The following is a 10,306-nucleotide window of genomic DNA, read 5'->3' on the forward strand; positions in this document are numbered from 1 at the left end:
CAGGAGCTACGCTCTCGCACTAGTAGACTCAGGAAGAGCTTCTTCCCCGAGGCTGTGACACTTCTGAACTCCACAACACCAATCTAACCTGCACCTGCTCTTTTACTGCACTGCTCACAGTACTTCTGTACAAAGCACAGTAAACTATTTCTATACAAATATCATTGCACTGCTGTTATTTTGCATAGAATACATTGTTTAACAATACGTTTGCACACTCAATCCAACTGTATTTATTACCACAGCTCTCACGTTGCTGCTGTTCATAATGTGTATATAATCCTACATTGCTCTGTTCATGATGTATATATAATCCTACATTGCATTCATATTTATATTCTGTATATACTCTGCTCAATACTGTTTATAGCAACTCTACTGTACATTCTGTATATCATAGCTTCACTTACTCTGCACTTATACGTATATACAACACTATATTGCTGCACTTCTGGTTAGATGCTAACTGCATTTCATTAGCTCTGTACTGTACTCTGCATAATGACAATAAAGTTGAATCTAATCTAATCTTTGTACAACATTTCCTCAAAGGGTTAGTTCACCCAAAAATCTAAATTATGTAATTAATAACTCACCCTCATGTTGTTCCAAACCCGTGAGATCACCGTTCATCTTCAGAACACAGTTTAAGATATTTTAGATTTCAGTCCGTCCATTGAAGCTGTGTGTACGGTCTACTGTCCATGTCCAGAAAGGGAAGAAAACATTATCAAAGTAGTCCATGTGACATCAGAGGGTCAGCTAGAATATAAACATATTTTGGTCTAAATTAGTATTAGTAATATCAAATATTGAACTAAAATGTATATGAACTACTCGTTTTAACGCTTTAAAATGTCAAATTTTCAATCGTGGTTTCCAGGGAAAACTTCACTCTCTTGGTCGTGTCATGTTGCTTAACTGGGCTGTATGTTATAAATATAAGAACTAAGTTACAGTTTTATGTTTCTTCTGTGTGCAGTTGTGTTCATGTGTTTTATTTCTCCAGGAGATTCTCTCTCAGACAGACTGTGTGAACTTCAACTGTGATCTTGTTGTTACTGATCCGTTATAAATCAGCGTTTACACTGAATGTAATAAAATCTGAATCATCATAGTAGGAGTGAACATGTGACCCACCACTGATGACATCCACACACACACATATATATATATATATATAGAAATATAATTTTACAAATTTGCAAAGTACAAATAAAGCACCAATTAATTGAGTTGAACTGAATGTGTTTTAGTTTTGTGTTTTATATGAAACATGGTTTATCACAGACTAATGAATAAATGCTGTTGTGATAGTTTCATCTTGTAATGTCACAATAACTGATAACTGTGTTGTTTTCTGATCTTCACAGCAATAAAATGATCTTAATGTGTCAATGAACAGATCTGAAGTCATCAGTGTAATGAATGAGGTGAAAACAGGATCTATTATCATGAAATAAAGAGGATTTTGATCAGCTGATAATATTGATGAGTCTCAGACTAGAAACACTCATTAAACAAGACATTCAGGATCAGCAGCAGATCATCACTTTATTCTGACTGTTTGCTGATAGAAACACATCTTTATCAAACATTGTGATTTGTCCTTATGAATCTGAACACATTTATAATGTTATTTAGCGCATTCATAACATCAGAGTATTTCCACATCTGTTCACACTTAATCTGAAGAAGAACACTGTACCTACCTGAAGTTTTAGGGACAGACTGTGAAGTTCACGTAGCACATCTTTAATGGTTGCCAGGTCATTAACAAAGCCAGTGCATGTGAGGCCATTCAGAAGGCCACTGAATTTTTTTCTTTCTATATCAGAGCGAGATCCATCTTCAGCTCCTTTTTTCATTTGTGCAACCAGAGCAGGGAAGTCTCTCCAAACAGCTTGTAAAGTCACAAAACTACTTGCTACCCAGCGGATGGTAAAAATGTGACCAATCTTAAGTAGGCAGATGTTAACTTGAGAAGCTGCTTCTGAAAGTTATCTGGCATTCTTTGGGGATTGATTGTGCAGTGTATACAGCTTTGAAATAAATATCTCAAAGTGATTGCAACCTGTGACTGACTTTAGTGCATCACTTACTGATAACTCAAGCCTGTGAGCAAGACAGTGGATACTCTCCAGCAAAGGATAGTCTTTTTTCAGCCTTGTGATAAGACCACTCTGTCTTCCAGTCATCACAGATGCCCCATCGGTTGTAATGCAAATCAGATGAGACTTGAGGTATGCATCATCCAGGTCAGCTTCCAGGAGACTCTTTTTGAGAGCTTTGTATATGGCATCAGCAGTTGTTCCTTCCTCCAGCTCAATCAAATCCAAAAAATGTTTTCTGTCTCACCTTCTCCTGTCACATCTCCTCTGAGGTATAGGATGAGGTAGCTTCTACCAAATGCAGTGCTTTCATCTACTGTAAGACAGATCCAAGAACCAGCACTTTTAATTGTTGAGACAATTTTCTTCCTCATTTTATTGGCAATGTGTGTTATTATATTAATGCAAGAGTGATCAGATTTGTGACAAGAGACGGTTTTTACTCCATTCATTTCTTGTAACTCAACCAATCCATTCATTTTTGAGAAGGCTAACTTCTCCTTTGCAACAAAATATGCTTTTCTAAATGAGTGCACTGTCTCCAACAGAACTTTAGCATTCAAGGTTTCTGTCAAGGTGGGCAACACCTCTTTCTCTTTCTGCTGTTGAATATCTGTTGATGCCTTGTGAGTTAAGCTGTCTCTGTGTTTGTAGATTTTCTTTCTCATGGCCCTGACATCTTTTGCTGTGACCTCTCCAGAAGCCCACTCCTCTGCCACCTGTCCTCCCTTTTGGACTCCAAAAGGTGCTTGGTATATTTGCAGAATGTGCATCCTACGTTATTTCCATTCAAGTATAGCCAAGGGGAGTACTGCTGTGTCCATGCCTCAAGCTGTTGCTTGCTGAAGTGTGTTACCCTGTCTGTACTAGTAAGCAGGGACAAAGCTGTGCTCATGGACTGGGCTGGATGTGAACAGTTTGTTGTGGATGTGCTGACTAATGTTGTCCTGGATTGGAGCTGGTCTGTCTGGTCTGCTCTGATTGGGGCTGGTCTGTCTGTATTGGGGTTTTTCCTGGATTGGGGCAGGTCTGTTAGTTTTTCTTGTAGCCTGGGTGATAAATGTAAGTGCTGTGCTGTTTGAGTGTCCTGGTTAAGTGTTTTACCGATGAGGCTCCTCTTAGGCTGTATGCTACAAGAAATAAATATTACATACCAACCTGATGTTTCAAAGTGTTTTCCTTACATAGTTTTTTCTGATTAAGTGTCTTAAGCCTGGGACACACCAAGTCACTTTTAAAGAGCAGAAATTAAAATAAAAATCCAGAAGAATCTTGAAATTAAAATAATAATAATAATAAACAGGCTTACCCTTCAAAAAAGTCAGTGATGGCTCTTCTCTTCTTTCCCTTGTCCATATCTGAAAATAATGTAAGATGTAAGTTGTAATATTATATTTGTTGTCGTTACTGCGAATATATTTAAGAAAGCACTATATGATAATCATGCTACTTATTAAGGTTATTATTTATGGTGATAAACTTTGAACAGTGCACATGTAGGCATTTTATTTCATTTAACTAATTTATCTTGAATGTAGTTACACAACCCTTTCATATTTTCAAGCGGAAGTTGTCATAGTTCGGAAAACTTCTATAGTGGTGAATGAGAGACTACATTAAATATGTGTTAATTTAATTTTTAATTTTTAATTTACCTCTTTGCGTTGAATTTAAAACCCTTTTCTCCATTTAACCTTAAATACTACACTAATTTTATTAGGCTATACATAATAACGGAAAATAGGATACAATCCATAACAAAAACGGTTGATCTGCATGTTTGTCTTCAGTGTAATAATCAATGCATGTGTGTCTCACGCACAATTTGTGAGAATTAGCAACCCTGCTTTGTCATCTTTGATACAAAAAAAGCCTTCACCTGATTAACATTTTCATCAGTAATAATGTCCTTAATTTAATTAACACTGTTTATGAGCAGTTATGGCTATAGATTTAAAATTATTTGTTTAATTTAGAATGGATGCAACGCTAGCTTTTTTCTCAGAATTACGTTAGATGGCTAATTACAACTAACAATCCGATAGTGAGCTAGCATCATTAGATAAAAAAAACAACAACTATTGACAGACCAAGATTATAATAAAAGTGACTGTCCGATTCTAGGATAAACACTTATTCAGTAGCAGTAAATTAGGTGTACTAAACAATCATAAAACAAAGAAATATTATCTTACCGTCATCGTGAGGTAAAATAATGAGGAAGGATCACTCTGTCAGCCAATCACACAGCGACGTCGCTCCCGCAGTCTGTAAATTCCTTCAGAAAACAGCGTGTGGGGCACTTGAGTGTATTTTCAGACGCACATCTAATTTGAAGGAGCTTTTTATGGGAGCGGCAGCGCAATACTTTGATAAAAAAAGATAGGGCTATGTCAAATATTATTTCTATTTTAGTTTTAATGAAAAACCAGGTGACCCCCCCCCCCAAAGTCATTTTTTTGGGTCTTATGGGGGGTCCCTTGAGCCCCCCCTCAATTCGAACTGGACTTATATCTATCTGCACAGAATCCCCTGAACGCAGAAGTGAAGGTGTCTGTGTGTCTCTGAATGAATCCTTTTGTGGAAGCGTTCTTCACACAACAACGAGCAGAAACACGACAACTCAACTCTAAACATTCACAGCATTTTATTATAATAGTGTCCTTATTATAATGTTATGCACTGTAAAACTGAACAGTGAAATTAATCAAATGAAATAAGTTAATTGCACTCAAATAATAATGAACAAAGTTCATTGGACTTAATTTAAATAAGTTCTGTAAACTCAAAATTGTTGTAGTAAGGTGAACTTAAAATTATTGCGTTCTCAAGTTCCCAGCATGCTTTGCATCAGAAAACAAGGGAAATAAATGTAGAAATTAAGTGTTATTTGGTGTGTTTTTACGCAAGATTAATATAGAGGGACTTAAGTTAGTACTTAAATGTTGTGTTATGTCAAAACTTACAAAGGTTTCTATTATGTTGTTTTTGTAGTGTTACCGTTGTGGTGAAGAGTAGAGCCTGTGGTTAGGTTTAGGATGGACAACAATAGACTATATTTGAGGGTATTTCCCACATTATACGAGTTGAAAAATAGAGAAAATTTTGAGTGAAGTACTCTCTAATTATAAGTTGGAAAATATCAATATTTATAAGATAACTGAGATAATTTAAGGCAACTGGAAATGTAATTTTTAATGTAATGTAATTTTTAAACCTAAGAGTTCTGTGAACTTATTAGGGTTTACAGTGTATGGTAACAGACACTTAAACAATTTCAACACTTTTTTTGAGTTAAGTGAACTTGTCGGGTTTTACAGTGTGTGTATGACAGTCCCAGTCATAGTTGTCTCGCTATCTGAAAAAAATAATCATACTAATATGCTGATTTGCTGCTCAAGCATCAAAGTTCATTAAGTTCATTTGTTGACAATTTGATGGTTTCATTTAGATTTATTAATAAAACTAAATGGCCATTGCTTAAATTTAATTTAATTTAATTTATATCCAAATGAAATACTAAACGACACACTACACACTGTGCAGACTGTACTCTAGATACTCACCTGTCTGGTGTATGAATAATATAAAGTTATTTTGTCATCATCTGAGTCTGAGCTCTCCGTTGTGAGGAAAGCTGACAGTTGACTCATGAAGTCTTTGTCTGTTTAAGTCGAGCATTATCCAGAGAAGATCTTGACTTCACTGATGATTAGCTGTTGTTCTTACACCCTCACCAGAGAAAACATCTGGACTCAGACAACTAGACTCGAAGATCAACAAGCAGAAAACAGAGATGATAACACTGAACACCTCAAACCCCTCAGCAATTAAAGTACAGGAGCAGACCTCTGTAGAAATGAGGAGTTTGTAGACCTGGGCTTCATCATTAGACATGATGGAGGACAGACAATGACATCAAGAGACGCACCAGCAAGAGCAGAAACAGCTTTATAACACTGAACAATATGTGGAGATACAACACTAGAATGACTCTGTATCAGACCTGTGTCCTTTCCACCTTACTCTACAGATCTGAATGTTAGAGAACGACAGAAGCTCTTTACCTAACGATCAACTTTCCACATGATGAACCTCCAGAATCCTGCAGATCTTCTGCTCCAAAACATCTCTGACCAACAACTACTCATGCGGCGCAATTAAGAAAGTATGGAGAGCATCATCATAAGAAGCTGCTGGAGATGGACTGGGCACATCATCCAAGATAACTTCAACCAGAACTCAATTTCTTCTGCACATCAGAGGAAAACACAAGAGAGAAAGACCAAAGAACATCATCCATCAAACAGTGGAAGCAGAACTGAAAACACTGAATCACAGCTGATCATATTACATTATAAATGTACAGGGTCAAGAGACCCTATGGATATGGATCTTGGATATGGATAATGATATTGCTATTTATCTTTTTCACTGTTATATTATTTGTTTGTTTTATTGCTTGCACTTGCAGCACTTGTTTGTTGAGAGATTAAGTTATGAATCTGATTTTGACAATGATGAAGAGAACATGTTGATACATCAAGCGCAGGTGAACCAGATGAAGATGACGATGAAGAAGAGGAAGACTACTAGACACAGACAGAACAGAGACAGAGGAAGGACATCCGTCATGGGTCACAGACATTGATGTGGAACTGGATTTACCCAAAAAGAAGAAGAAAAGGTCTGAGGAGTAAAGCACTCTTCAGATGCTGCCTGCATTGCCCAAAAATATGATAAAATAGTATACTTTATAATACTATCCTTACCCTCCCTGAATAATTACAGGGTTAAAGGTGTAAGACAAAAGACACACCGAGTAACAACATGTCAAAGAATGACATTTTTCTCTGAACAAATATAGACTTTATCTTTATCTGCTTCATTTGGAGAGATCAGACGTGTGATACATATCTTTTAATGTTTCATACTGTAATCCTTTTAAATAGATTTTAAATATTAGAAATATTTTACTGAATTTTATAGAGAATTTATGACTTGTATTTAAACAACTCTCAATTTAAAGTATAAGGAATATTAGAATATGTTTTAAAAGAAAATGATTTTATACCCAAACAATAATTAGTATTTTGTAATAGAGAGGTATTTAATTTCCAATACTCTGGCTTCCTTAAGTGACTTCAATATCCAAAATACCTAAATCAATACATGCATGATCATAAAACAAATATCATATTCATTTGAATGAAGTAAAAGTGATGACATATTTAAGACTGGACTGCAGTTTAACGTAACACTTAATACGGGTGAACGAGTTACTGATGTAGACAGGTGTTCAGTCCCAGTCAGCTGTGGGGTCAAATATATATATATATCTCCTAATGGAAATACAGTCAGCAGAAACTATAATTTGTTGATTCAATTTATCAACTGAAGATAAAGTTAATAGACATTTCACAGTTATGAGTTACTCCAATTAGTTTCATGGATATCATATTTTCCTAACAACAACAACAAATCATATATATATGTATATATATATCTTCTTTTGGAAAAGTCGTTCATCTGAATGAAGTAAAACTGATGACATATTTATGATTAGACTGCAGTTTAATGAAACACTTAGAAATGATGACATTTCATTCCCAAATAAAAATGAACGGGATTTTCAGAAAATAAATGCACAAACAGACTCTTTCACAATTACACAAAGAGCATTTGTAATCCATATCCAGCTGAAAACACTAATGTGTCTTTCACAAGATATTATATTTTAAATGACTCTAGTTTGAATTGTTATACAGTAATGACTAACAACTTTACAACAATCTTCCCCACAAATGAGAGAAACATATTTACCAAAAAACACTGAAGCAGAAGAAATATTAACAAAGAGAGATCAAACTGAATGATTCCTGCTCGTTTCATTAATTAAAACAAATTGATCTAGAAACAGATATTTGGAGACCTTACAGTTTTACACCAAGAAAGTATTTTAACAGAGACAGAGTTCATGATGATATAATATTCTCCAGCTTTACATTAAACACAATGATCATCTGCTTGAATACTAAAGCAACATTAATCATTCAATATCATGTTTCTAACACACATGCTGCATTATTTGATTGTAAAGTCTGAGTCTCTTCACCTGTATGGATCACATTTACACATTTATCACACATTTATTTCTCCTCATAGACACAGTAGTGAAGCTCTTCTGTGGATCTTCAGCTGATGTTTACTGCTCCTCTCAAGATCACTTCACTTTATGAGATACAGCATTCATCAGCTTTTGGTGATTGAAATCTATCTATAATATCTATGAAATAAATCTTAACAATGGATCTTCATCAACACTGTAAGGTGGAACAGAAGAGAGAGAGAAATCAGTGTTCAGAACAAATTGCAAATCAGTTTGTCTCTAGTTGAAACATGTTTGTGTTGGTCTCAGTAAATAAGTGAAATGATTGCACAGCTCGCTGGAATACTGGATTCTGATTGGTCAGTCGTGACATTCGGAGGTGTGTTATTCATTAGGTGTGTGTCATTAGCAGCAGAATAACACACAGTCATACGGTATTTGAGTCGGCCGTTTCTTTGACTTCTCTCGTATCACAGCACCGCGCTCTCACTCGTTTCATTCAAACACAACTGCTATTAGCTTGTGCCTCAGTTACTGACTGGATTTACCCTCAAACCAAACCGTAGGAGATTCCTGTTAATAGTAGACTTGAGGAGACATTGTTCAAAGTGTGTCTTGTTGTTCAAGTTGTTGCTAACGGAGCAGAAGTGTTTAGCTGAATCTAAATTGTGTCTAATTCTTCACTTGTGTGTCAAGAAAGCATATAATAAGTGTGATAATGCAGATGCAGCCGGATGTTATCACAGAATAAGTCTCTTCAGGAGGACACAAGTCCTGATCACCCTGTCGGGTTTATTCTGTGATAACAAGCGGCTGGAGGGACATTATCTCTTACAGAAAGTAAGTGTAAAGTAATGTGACGTGTTGCTTGTCAAAGTAAAAACACACAAGAGACAGAGACATTGATCATGTGATGCTGGACGACTGTGAGCTGAAGCTGAATCTGCTCTGATTTTACCAGCGTTTTCCTACAATCTGAACAAATCTATTTCAAACTCTAATGATTCACTATTACTGATCTCATTAATAAAGCAGCTGTTGCTGTAGAAAGCTGTGACAGTCTGCTTTTCTTCTCTTTCCTCCTTTGTGTTCAACATTTTTATCAACTTTACATTTCATTCTGACACAAACCCTTTGAAATAAAGCTTGATGATCATTTGATCAACTCTTTTCACTAATATCTGAAAGTATATATTTGTTCACATATCAGAGGTAAATGAATCTCTTTAATATCACAAAGTGAAGTTTACTCACCTCAGTTCACAGTTTGAGTCTCGTAGCACATCAATGAGCTTCTGCTTTGAGTCTCCAATCTTATTCTCTCTCAGATCAAGCTCTTTTAGAAACTGCAGAGCTTTTGTGTTTGTCAAAGACTGAGTTAAAGAAGAAACATCTGTAATGCCACAGAAAATAAGTCTAGAAAGAGACAAACAGAGGAAGAGAGATCATCTTACAAACACATCATTAAGATGAAGAATCTTTCACAAATATAATGTGAACACATTCATCATGAGATATTGAGTATAAAGTGTTTTGTTGAACTCTTATGTGCTGTTCGTTTGGGGACGACACTCGTGCTGTTTGGGCTCTCCAGAGAACACAGGGACCAAAGGACATTTTGTGACAAAAACAAAAGAAACTGTTTGAGGTCTGAAATGTAATTTTACTCAGTTTATTAATGTTTTAACTACACATTCGTGTAGGTTAAGTATTTATGTTTTTTTTTTATATATTAGTCTCTCTTAGTGTGTGTGTGTGTGTGTACTGTGAACATGTGGAAGGGTTGCCACTTCATTTTTGTGTATATTGTGATCTGAATTGTGGTGGATTTATTGATTTTATTTGATAAATTAAGAAGAAAAAGTATTGATTTGATCATTTCCTCATTCATTTCAATGTGGATCTCCAGAGAGAGACTTTTTTCACACTAACACACAACCAGATCTCAATCCAGTTTAATTTTCTGTTTGTAGATCTACAAAGTGTTGACAACCGTACAAAGTCTCATGTCATTTAGATAAAGGGAACATTTGTTTTTATTTCAGCAAACATCATTTGGGGTCTGAAAAGACCTTGAACAGCACAT

At 35.6% G+C, this 10,306-nt stretch overlaps 1 long non-coding RNA gene across 1 annotated transcript; it reads right to left on the reverse strand.

Annotated features, from left to right (window-relative positions):
* Window positions 1-3,096: 3,096 nt before the first annotated feature.
* Window positions 3,097-3,714, reverse strand: LOC132159428 (uncharacterized). Its single transcript, XR_009437841.1, has 2 exons — window positions 3,421-3,714; window positions 3,097-3,241 (listed from the first exon to the last, which is right to left on the reverse strand). It is a non-coding gene; the product is annotated as an uncharacterized LOC132159428 (long non-coding RNA).
* Window positions 3,715-10,306: the final 6,592 nt, after the last annotated feature.

The sequence above is a fragment of the Carassius carassius genome, chromosome 16 (assembly GCF_963082965.1).
Source record: "Carassius carassius chromosome 16, fCarCar2.1, whole genome shotgun sequence".
NCBI classification, from domain to species: domain Eukaryota; kingdom Metazoa; phylum Chordata; class Actinopteri; order Cypriniformes; family Cyprinidae; genus Carassius; species Carassius carassius.